The sequence below is a fragment of the Pseudophryne corroboree genome, chromosome 9 (genome assembly GCF_028390025.1).
Source record: "Pseudophryne corroboree isolate aPseCor3 chromosome 9, aPseCor3.hap2, whole genome shotgun sequence".
NCBI lineage: Eukaryota > Metazoa > Chordata > Amphibia > Anura > Myobatrachidae > Pseudophryne > Pseudophryne corroboree.
In genome coordinates, this window is record NC_086452.1 from 319,305,101 (window position 1) to 319,315,194 (window position 10,094).

Below are 10,094 nucleotides of genomic sequence, written 5' to 3' on the forward strand. Positions count from 1 at the left end.
ATAGAGATTAGGCCACACGTGTAGTCTGCAGCCTGTGAAGCTGATCGCTGGCCCTGGGAATGAACCTGAGGTCTTGGTCAAAGTAGCAGGAACACTACAACCATTTCTTGTAGATACAGGGGCGGCCAGATCTGTACTCAAAGCTCCAACCAATTTACTGACCACGGGCAAAACCATTTCGGCTATGGGAGTAACAGGAACGGTGCAACACTACCCTTTGAGTAGACCGGCAGAGATTACGATAGGGCCCCTGCAGACCAAACACTCTTTTCTGCTGGCTGCATCGGCTCCGACTAATCTGCTCGGCAGAGATTTATTGTGTAAAATGCGGTGTGTCATATATTGTACTCCTGAGGGTGTCTTCTTGGATATACCCGAGAATCACGTTCAAGAAGTGCAAGATATATTAGACACCCCTCAAAGGCTAATGTCGCACTCTGCTGTTATAGACAAGTGTCCATCAAAGGTAGAGGAAATGATCTCACAAATACCGGGTTGCCTTTGGACCAAAGATGGACAAGACACTGGATTGATGGCGAATGTAGCCCCAGTAGTAGTACAAGTAAAAGATGGTAGGATAGCTCCAAAAATCCCTCAGTATCCTCTGAAGCCAGAGGTAGAATTAGGAGTGTACCCCGTCATAGAGCGCTTGCTACAACAGGGCATCCTAGTCAGGACGTCCAGCACAGCCAATAGTCCCATCTTCCCTGTGAAAAAGAGTGGGGGGAGGGGTCACCGGCTAGTGCAGGATTTAAGAGGGGTGAACAAAATAGTTGAGAGTCAATTCCCCGTAGTGCCCAATCCAGCTGTCATCTTGATGCAGATCCCCGCAACCTCTTCATACTTCACTGTCATTGATCTCTGTTCTGCCTTCTTTTCTGTCCCTCTCCACCGCGACAGTCAGTACCTTTTCGCCTTCTCTTACAGGAGAGTACAGTACACCTGGACTCGCCTCCCCCAAGGCTTCATTGACAGCCCAAGTATCTTCTCCCAAGCACTGCATGACTGTTTGCAATCCTTTCAACCTGAAAATGGCTCAGTGCTAATACAGTATGTTGATGACTTATTGTTGTGCTCTGACTCATTTGAAACGTCCTTGGCAGATACGAAGCAGCTGCTGCTTCACCTCTCCCAGACAGGACACAAGGTTTCAAAGGATAAATTACAGTTGTGCAGTAAAAGGGTGAGGTATTTGGGGCATTGCTTGACACAAGGACGACACCTCACTGCTGATAGGATAGAAGCGATTCGCAACATGACTCTGCCACAAACCCAGCAACAGATCCGCACTTTCCTAGGAATGTGTGGGTACTGCCGAAACTGGATCCCAGGGTTCTCCATACTGGCTTTACCTTTGCAAGAGATGGTCTCTTCAAACAAACCAGATCGGATTTCGCACACAGATGAGTCCAAACTGGCATTTGAGAGACTCAAACAGTGCCTATCACAGGCACCTGCATTAGGTATGCCAGATTATGGGAAACCCTTTGAATTGTACGGTACAGAGAGTGCTGGGTGTTCGGCAGATGTTTTAACACAGAAACATGGTGATGCCAGCAGACCAGTAGCATACTACAGTGCACAATTGGACACTGTAGCACGGTCTCTCCCCACATGCTTGCGAAGTGTTGCAGCGATAGCTTTGCTAGTGAGTAAGAGCGAACACGTAGTGTTAGGACACAACCTGACCATCCATGCACCTCATGCAGTATCAGCCTTACTGAACTCCGCCCAAACCAGACATGTCTCATCGGCACGATTTACAAAGTGGGAATTAGCACTAATGGCCCCTGTAAACATCACTATAAAGAGATGCAGCGCACTAAATCCTGCAACTTATCTGCCAAGTGTGCCTGGACAGGCACAAAGGGTGGAGGATGAGAATGATGGTGAAGGAGGATTTAGTGCAGACACTGATACGCATGATTGTATGGAATATCTGAACCAGACTTTCACTGCGAGACCTGACATTAGTGACAACCCACTGGAAAACGTAGATTTTACCTTCTACACTGATGGTAGTTGCCACAGACAGACGGACACGGGAGACCTATGCACTGGGTACGCAGTTGTAGATGACAGAAGTATCATAGAAGCTGAGCCCCTGGGCCCACCGCACTCAGCACAAGTTGCTGAGCTGGTCGCCCTAACCAGAGCGTGTGAATTGGCCAAGGGTAAGTCAGCTAATATATACACAGATTCTAGGTATGCCTTTGGAGTGGTACATGATTTCGGGGCCCTATTGCGCCTCAGAAATTTCATGACAGCAGCTGGCACACCCGTGGCGCATGCGACCCACATCAAAAGATTGCTATCAGCAATACAAGACCCCGACAGAGTGGCTGTTATCAAGTGCAAAGCCCACACTTACAGTCAAGACCCAGTGTCACTTGGTAACAGCCGGGCAGACGAAGCTGCCAAGGCAGCAGCAAGTTCAGCCACACTAACCAACATCACACCACTGATGACATTTAACACAATAAGCACACAACTCATTGAAATGCAAGATTTGTGTTCCCTGCAGGAGAAGTCCGTCTGGAAGGCGAAGGGATATGGAAGAGAGTAAGCCAGTGGCCCCAGAGCATATCTTCCAAGCTTAGCTGAGGCGGCACACGGTCTGACTCATCTAGGTAAAGAGGGTATGTGTAAGCTGGTGAGAGCCTACTGGTGTGCGCCAGGATTCTCTTCTCATGCGGGTAAGAGAGCAATGACTTGTCTTACTTGCTTGAGGAAGAATATTGGAAAGTCAATACCAACAGAACCATCCCATATCCCTCCGACAGACGGCCCTTTTCAGGTAATACAAATTGACTTCATACAGTTACCACCCTGTAGGGGTATGTATTAGTCTGTATTGATGTGTTTTCCAATTGGGTAGAAGCGTTCCCTACTGCCACAAATACTGCTACGTTCACTGCAAAGAAAATTGTGCAGGAATTTGTGTGTAGATATGGTATCCCTAGAATAATTGAAAGTGATAGGGGTACCCATTTTACAGGTGAAGTCTTTCAGGTCATGTGCAAACTGATGGGTATTAATAGCAAGCTACATACTCCGTACCGGCCACAGGCGAGCGCAAAGGTGGAGAGAATGAATAGCACTATTAAGAACAAGCTTAGCAAAGTGATGGTTGAAACTGGATTGCTGTGGCCAGAGGCATTGCCACTAGTGTTGTACAGCATCAGAACCACTCCCAGGTCACCACTTAACCCATCACCCTTTGAAGTTCTTTTTGGGCGACAACCTCACGTAATGATTGACCCCCAGGATGATTTGAAATGTAATAACGAAGTGACTGTGCAATATTTGGTTAGGATGAGCCAGCAGCTCAGAAATCAACAAAGAAATCTAAAGCTGGTGATTCCTGACCTACCGAACAGTAATTGTCATGACATTGAACCTGGGGATTATGTGATGATTCGAAATTTCTTACGCTCAGGTTGCCTCATAGACAGGTGGGAAGGACCATACCAAGTTTTGTTAACCAGCACAACAGCATTGAAGGTTGCCGAGAGAGAGACTTGGGTCCACTCGTCCCATTGCAAGAAGGTCGCTGACCCGGAGAAGACTCGTGACAAAGAGCAGGTGGAAGAGAACCTCGTATCACTAGAGTGCTTGTTCCGGGAAAGTTGAGAGGCAGGACTGTTGAAAGGCATCTGAGCACGGAGTGTAACGAGAGTTAGAACGGTTGTCGTACCATTTTCTTTTTTCACCTCCCCCTGCATTTTTCCTTTCTTTTCTCCTTCTTATTTTTCCTCCTTTCCCCTAACGAAATGGATCGGTTATAAGAGACTGCGTTTCGGGTTCTGTTAGTGACTTTGGTTTTAATAAGGACAACTTGTTTTTGTGAGGGTCCCAGAGAGGTGGAGCAAGGATCTGGAGTGAGTTCTGATGGAGAGTACGGGTTGGTAGGACCCCAGGATCAGCGTATCACTTTCACCAAGGCTAGCATCAGAAAAAGGAAATCCACAAACCGGAACCCAACTCATCAATCACCAAAAATGTCATTTTATTGTTGTATGTACCGTTACATGTCTTCTGTTCATCTCTGTAGGGCTAGGTTAATGAAACACACATAGTCATTAGATAATAGGGACACATAATTGCTCACACATATGGATCCCCACGATGTATCATCAGATAAATGTGCTCCCCATTTATCATATAGCTCGGTGGAGTTTGTTGGACCATGTACAGACCCTTAATACGGGATGAGAAGGAATATAATGAATACTTCGCAAAGCCTAGAAGCTAGTGATGCACGATGATACATCCCCCTCAGGCAGTTACTCATACATACACGTTTTTCGTATCACACTAGGCCATCCATTTCTCACCTATGACCTTTTCTCCCTCTTCCAAGGTACATACTCGCCCATTGTAATGTATAGCATGTAAATATTTTTTTTTTCTTCTGTTATTAATATTAGTGGCAGTTATTGTTGACTGCCAAAGGGTGGACTGTCGAAGTCGGAAAATATTGCAATACACACACCACATGCAAACACCACACAGATTGTATCCATATATGTACTTAGTCTGGCGTGCGTGCAGCATACTCGAAAATTGCGTACAATCGCCTCCCACGGGAGTGCGTGTACGGGCGTGGTATGAGCAATTACAGAAAGATTCTTACTTGCAATGGAAATTAATGCAGTACATGCCACAGCCTGTGTCGAGTCACTGTTCACACACACACTAATCTAACCAAACATGCACATCTTTCCAACACAATGTCTTGGTATTCCAATGTTTGATCAGACCCCCTGGTCTGTGAAGAAAGATACACACAAACCAAACTGTCATTGTTTAATGGAAACCAGAACAATGGGAGACAAATATCCCAAATAGATACACACAAGCTTGTGGTTACAAATTATTAACTACAGGCAGCCTGCAGTAACACTTGTGTATGTATATATATATATATATATATATATATATATATTTTTTTTTTATTTTTTTTTGTGTGTATCTTGAGAATGGTTGGTCATTTCATGTGTAGGATCATGTTGCTTGAAGATAGCATGACAGGGTAATCTAATGAACATGGAAATATCTGTCACACATTGCATGTTTCCCAAACTTGGTGCACACATTGCACATAGTCTGCCCTTTCCCCTCATGCAACTTTTACTTATTTGCAAGGCACAACAAGGGAATTATACACCTTTACAGTATACGAGGGGACAGTAACTGATCAGAGCATCATGCATGGTATCTACGTGTTCGGATAATTATGAGTAATAATCCGGTATTGGTTTGGAGAAGATCGCATGTCGTTGCGAATAGTTATTCGCAAAGGCAGATTAAAGGTATATTTGTGTTTATTATGTACTTGGTATGCGGCTGGAATCCAGAGCTACACACCCCTGGATCAAGGCATCGCCCATCTCTTCAAACCGACCAATGACCTCTCCTGTACTGTAAACGACCATCCCTCCAACCAATCAGTGGAGAGCATACAACCCCATTGTGTTGTATTTTGGGCAAGGGTATATAAACCTTGCACCTGGGCCGGTCGCTCTCTCTCTCTGCTTTTTAAAAGACTCATAGGTCATCTTGCCAGATCGACTAGAGGACCGGATCCGGGTTGCGCAGGCGAACAAAGCATACGTATCATTGGGTGTGACTCTCTCTCTGTGATTGAATTGTATTGTGTTGTACCATTATATTTTAACTTATTGTAAACCCCTTTTACAAATATATTATTACTTGTTGCTGCTTTGGACCACAACATACAATCAAATACTGGTGTCGCATTCAGTTTCTGTTGAGCGTTTGTATAGTATAATTGCCACACCTAGAGCTGCCTCGTGCTCTCAGCGTGTCGGCCTGTGTGTATGCACTGAGTGTAAGCTGCACGGCTATTCCGGTGTGTGTACGCTAACTGGGGACAGAGTATTTATTACAGCAGCCGCAGCGGCTTCAGTTACAGTGTGCAATAGGGGTTAGTGGCTGTTTTTCCAAGAAGTCTATCGAACTTCTCAATGGCCATTATTAGCACTGAAGCTGCAGATTGCTGCTGTATCCTCTGTTATTCTAACCACTCTTATGATTATGCATTGTTGCAATTGTTAACACAGCAGTAGAAAAGTTACATGAAAGAGACACAATATGAGCTATTCCTGCTACATTGAACCAGTGCAATATTCAGGCTGTGGACAGTTAGTGTTATGAATACACACTGCAGACAGCCCATATTTATTTAACTTAAATCTATGTGATATCGCTGTATTTCTGGCATATATATGCCCTCTACAGGACAGTCTGCATAACAGATAAACAGAGGAGTGTACATACGAGAGGTCAACAGAGGCTCATAGAGTGGTGTGGTTATCCTTTAAAAGTGAATGCCATTATCTCCTGTGGGTTATATTATGCAGGATATGGATAAGGTAGTTCATCATTTTTAACAAAGGATATAGAACCCTACAGCTCTATTTACAACATAAGAGTGGTTAGAATAACAGAGGATACAGCAGCAATCTGCAGCTTCAGTGCTAATACTGGCCATTTATTAGGATCGTGTTACAATGGCCATAGGTTATGGTAACCATTGAGACAGATAAAGATGAGCCACCAATGAGCTATAACTGTTAAATTATATACGGCAATAACTGTTAATTGACACTGTGTGTAGAATAATTGCAGTTCGGTTCTATGTATTTGTGCAAAATTATGAATACGGAATAAAAATCTTACCGTAACATTGTAATGATTATTGGTTATAATACTATACCCGCCTATTTTTTTGAATTAATAAAGGTATCCTAGGTAATAAGGGTTTGATTTGATGATCCAATAATCTACAGTTATCTTTTAGTCATTGCGGCACACATTCAAAAAAATTATAAATTAAATAAATATAATAAAGACACATATGAGGATTTGATAACATTTCATTCTTTTATTGCATTCTATGTATTGTTTGTGATTGTTGTCTCATGATTTTTCACGTTCTCAGGCATTTTTAATCATACGAAATTAAAAGTTACATTTTAAATATATTCATCTTTCTCTTGAAAGTGCGCCAACAAAGAGACAATCCTTTTCTTTCTAGTATTTTCCTATAAGATTTAATAGTATGATTGTGGTACAATTGTTCCAAGGTAATAATTCCTTCCCACTCCACACTACCCTCATCTGAAGGGAGGATAGCTCCGATAGCAGATGAAAATTCCACAAGGAGGTATCTGGATTATTATCCTAAAAATGCATCAGGGTGTGAACAGCATGTATGAGAATGGCGGGTCCACAAGTGATTATATTTTAGAAATAGTGTTTTTCCGTAGCAATAAAAAAACTTTTTTTTATTTTTATTTTTACAGAATTTGACCAATCGGCAAGTAAAGACTGGACGATCCATGGGCCATGCTGAACAAGTCTATACTGACGCTGCACCCTCCAGACACTGCATGACAAACACTGTAGAGAATGGATCCTGCTGCTATACAAGAGTGACACTCCAGCCAAGAGTGTTTATCTTTCAGCAGTACATTTAAAATCCAGAGGGGCCATGTGTTGGAACAGCAGGGAACATGTGGGGAATGAGTATCATTTTAGCTTTGTTTTGCAAAATATATTGGTGACGTGAAACCACATAACTATCTTTTCTTTTTTGCTCTGTTCTAGTCAGTATCCATTTGGATGGTCGACCATGTTATGGTCGACAGTCATTAGGTCGACCACTATTGGTTTACATGGTCGACATGGGCACATGGTTGACACATAAAAATGGTCGACACATGAAAAAGGTCGACATGAGATTTTCACTTTTTTTCTTTTGTAGAACTTTTCCATACTTTCCGATCCATGCGGACTATGACTGGGAACGGTAACCTGTGCTGAACGCAGTGGCAGTGGCGCGAGGCACCTTGCCCGAAGCGAGCCATGCAAGGGGATGCGGTGCACTAATTGGGGTTCCCCGTCACCATTTTTCATGTGTCGACCATTTGTCCACATCGACCATGCAAATGTCGACCAATAGGGGTCGACCATAACATGGCCGACCATTCATACCGGAACCATTCTAGTCTGCCTTCCCAGCAACTCCACACAGCATCTGTGGGATATCATGGGTTGCTTTCCAATTTGCCCAAATAACAACTTGAATGCAGTGATGAATGGAACAGGGCAGGATTAAGCCTTGGGGTGCTGGGGCACTTAAGACAGGGGGACCCTGGTGGAAGGGGGGTGGGGGATGTATATTAGATTGTGCATACCTCCCAACATGACCCATTCCAGGAGGGACAACATGCTCTCTACCTGGACTTCCGTCTTAATATACAGTATGATTGGTGTCACCTGTGTTGAACTATTTAATTGATAAGAAAGGTGTTTCAGCACAGGTGGTTACAATCATAACTTAAGAAGGAAGTCCAGGAAGACAGCATACTGTCCCTCCTGGAATGGGTCATGGTGGGATGTATGGATTGTTTATATTAAATTAAAAACAATGGTGTATATTAGATTTAAACTAATAGTTTAATAATGCCCGGGTACTGTTTATAGCTCCACATAATTGAGAGACAACTATTTTCTAAAGTTTTCTTGTAGTGGAATAAAGACAACTTAAACAACCTTAAAATACACATATAAAAATTAAATCTATCATCTATCGTGTCACATGTAGAATAGCAGCAGCCACTGTACTACTTGTGTCTCTGCCTGCACTGCATACTGTTCTGCTACTGCACAAGAAGGAGAGCTAGTGTTGTCACTGTGCTCTGGCCAGGGGGCACCCTGACAGATGGGGGGCCCGGGGTACAGGATGCCCTGTGTCCCCTCTTAATCTGGCTATGGAATGGAATCACCAGATATGACTGATTTTGTTGATGCAAATGAACGGGTGGTGAAATAGCTAGTTCCATCTCATGTAGGCTTTGTTAGATGGTGACCAGAGAGAGGACTCTGCTTATAATTAATGTCATGAAACTGGATTCGAAATTATAAAAACAAAGCGACACAGAAGTATAATGACTCAGACAGAAATCACAAATGGATCCATAAAGGATTAGGAAGTGACAGTCTTGTGTATGCCGACATGGGCTTATGTTGGTATTGTAGTTCTTAGTCTCAACTGGCACTGTAGCCTCTACCATTCAGTATTTCCAATAATATATTTGTAGAAATGTCAGCAGTGTTCCGTTGACCAGTTGTAACTGTGCTGAAAATAAACATGTCCTCTTACAAAGGAGACGGAGCACATTTGCTATTTTGGTACCATACCAGAATTTTCTTGCGTTTTTAGCATTATCTGGCTGAATAAATCCATAAATATAAATACACTGCTGCCATGAAGAGAAGCACCTGATCTATTTATTTATTTATTTAGGTGGTGGCACAATTTTGCCACATCCATGAACTATTAGGCATAACAGCATCAGAACTCCTACAGTACCTTCCTTGTATAATCATGTTGGTACATGTGGTGCCTGTCAATATGCTGGTATAATATTTATTTATTATTTATTACCAGTTATTTATATAGCGCACACATATTCCGCAGCGCTTTACAGATAATATTTGGCCATTCACATCAGTCCCTGCCCCAGTGGAGCTTACAATCTATATTCCCTATCACATGTACACACACAATATGATTATATTATCATAGCCAATTTCATGGATTATGCTGACAATTGAAATTAATCAACAATAAATTCTCTTTTAAGTTTCCAAAACAAGAGAGCTCATTTCACACCTCTATCTAACCAGTAACATCCCTGATTAAGCATCTCTGCCCCTTTCTCTGATGCTCCCTCATGATTTAGGCACATTTCTTAGTACGTCATGGATATATGAGGCACTAGGTCATCTTATCCAGATACCGCTGCTGTAACCGAGCACCAGGCTATGAAATGGAGCTTAGTCGCAAGGAAGAACCTTTCTAAAGTTACTGAGCGAGTTAACTCCTACGACACCTGATAAAATGGCAATTGGAAAATAATATTTTGATCTCATAGGAACTATATCACAAATAAATGCACATTATTGTTTGCTATATACTCTTTGCTCTATAGGCATATATGTATTAGCATGCTATTGATCAATTGTGTATTGACTAGCAGGTTGTAAATGAGTTCTATTTT

The 10,094-nt window shown here is 42.7% G+C and overlaps 1 protein-coding gene across 1 annotated transcript in view; it reads left to right on the top strand.

Annotated features, from left to right (window-relative positions):
- Nucleotides 1-7,607, top strand: part of TOB2 (transducer of ERBB2, 2) — a 288,621-nt gene extending 281,014 nt beyond the window's left edge. Inside the window, exon 3 of the transcript XR_010186878.1 lies at nucleotides 7,332-7,607. The gene's annotated coding sequence lies outside the window, so the exon portion shown is untranslated. The remainder of the gene's footprint in view (nucleotides 1-7,331) is intronic.
- Nucleotides 7,608-10,094: the final 2,487 nt, after the last annotated feature.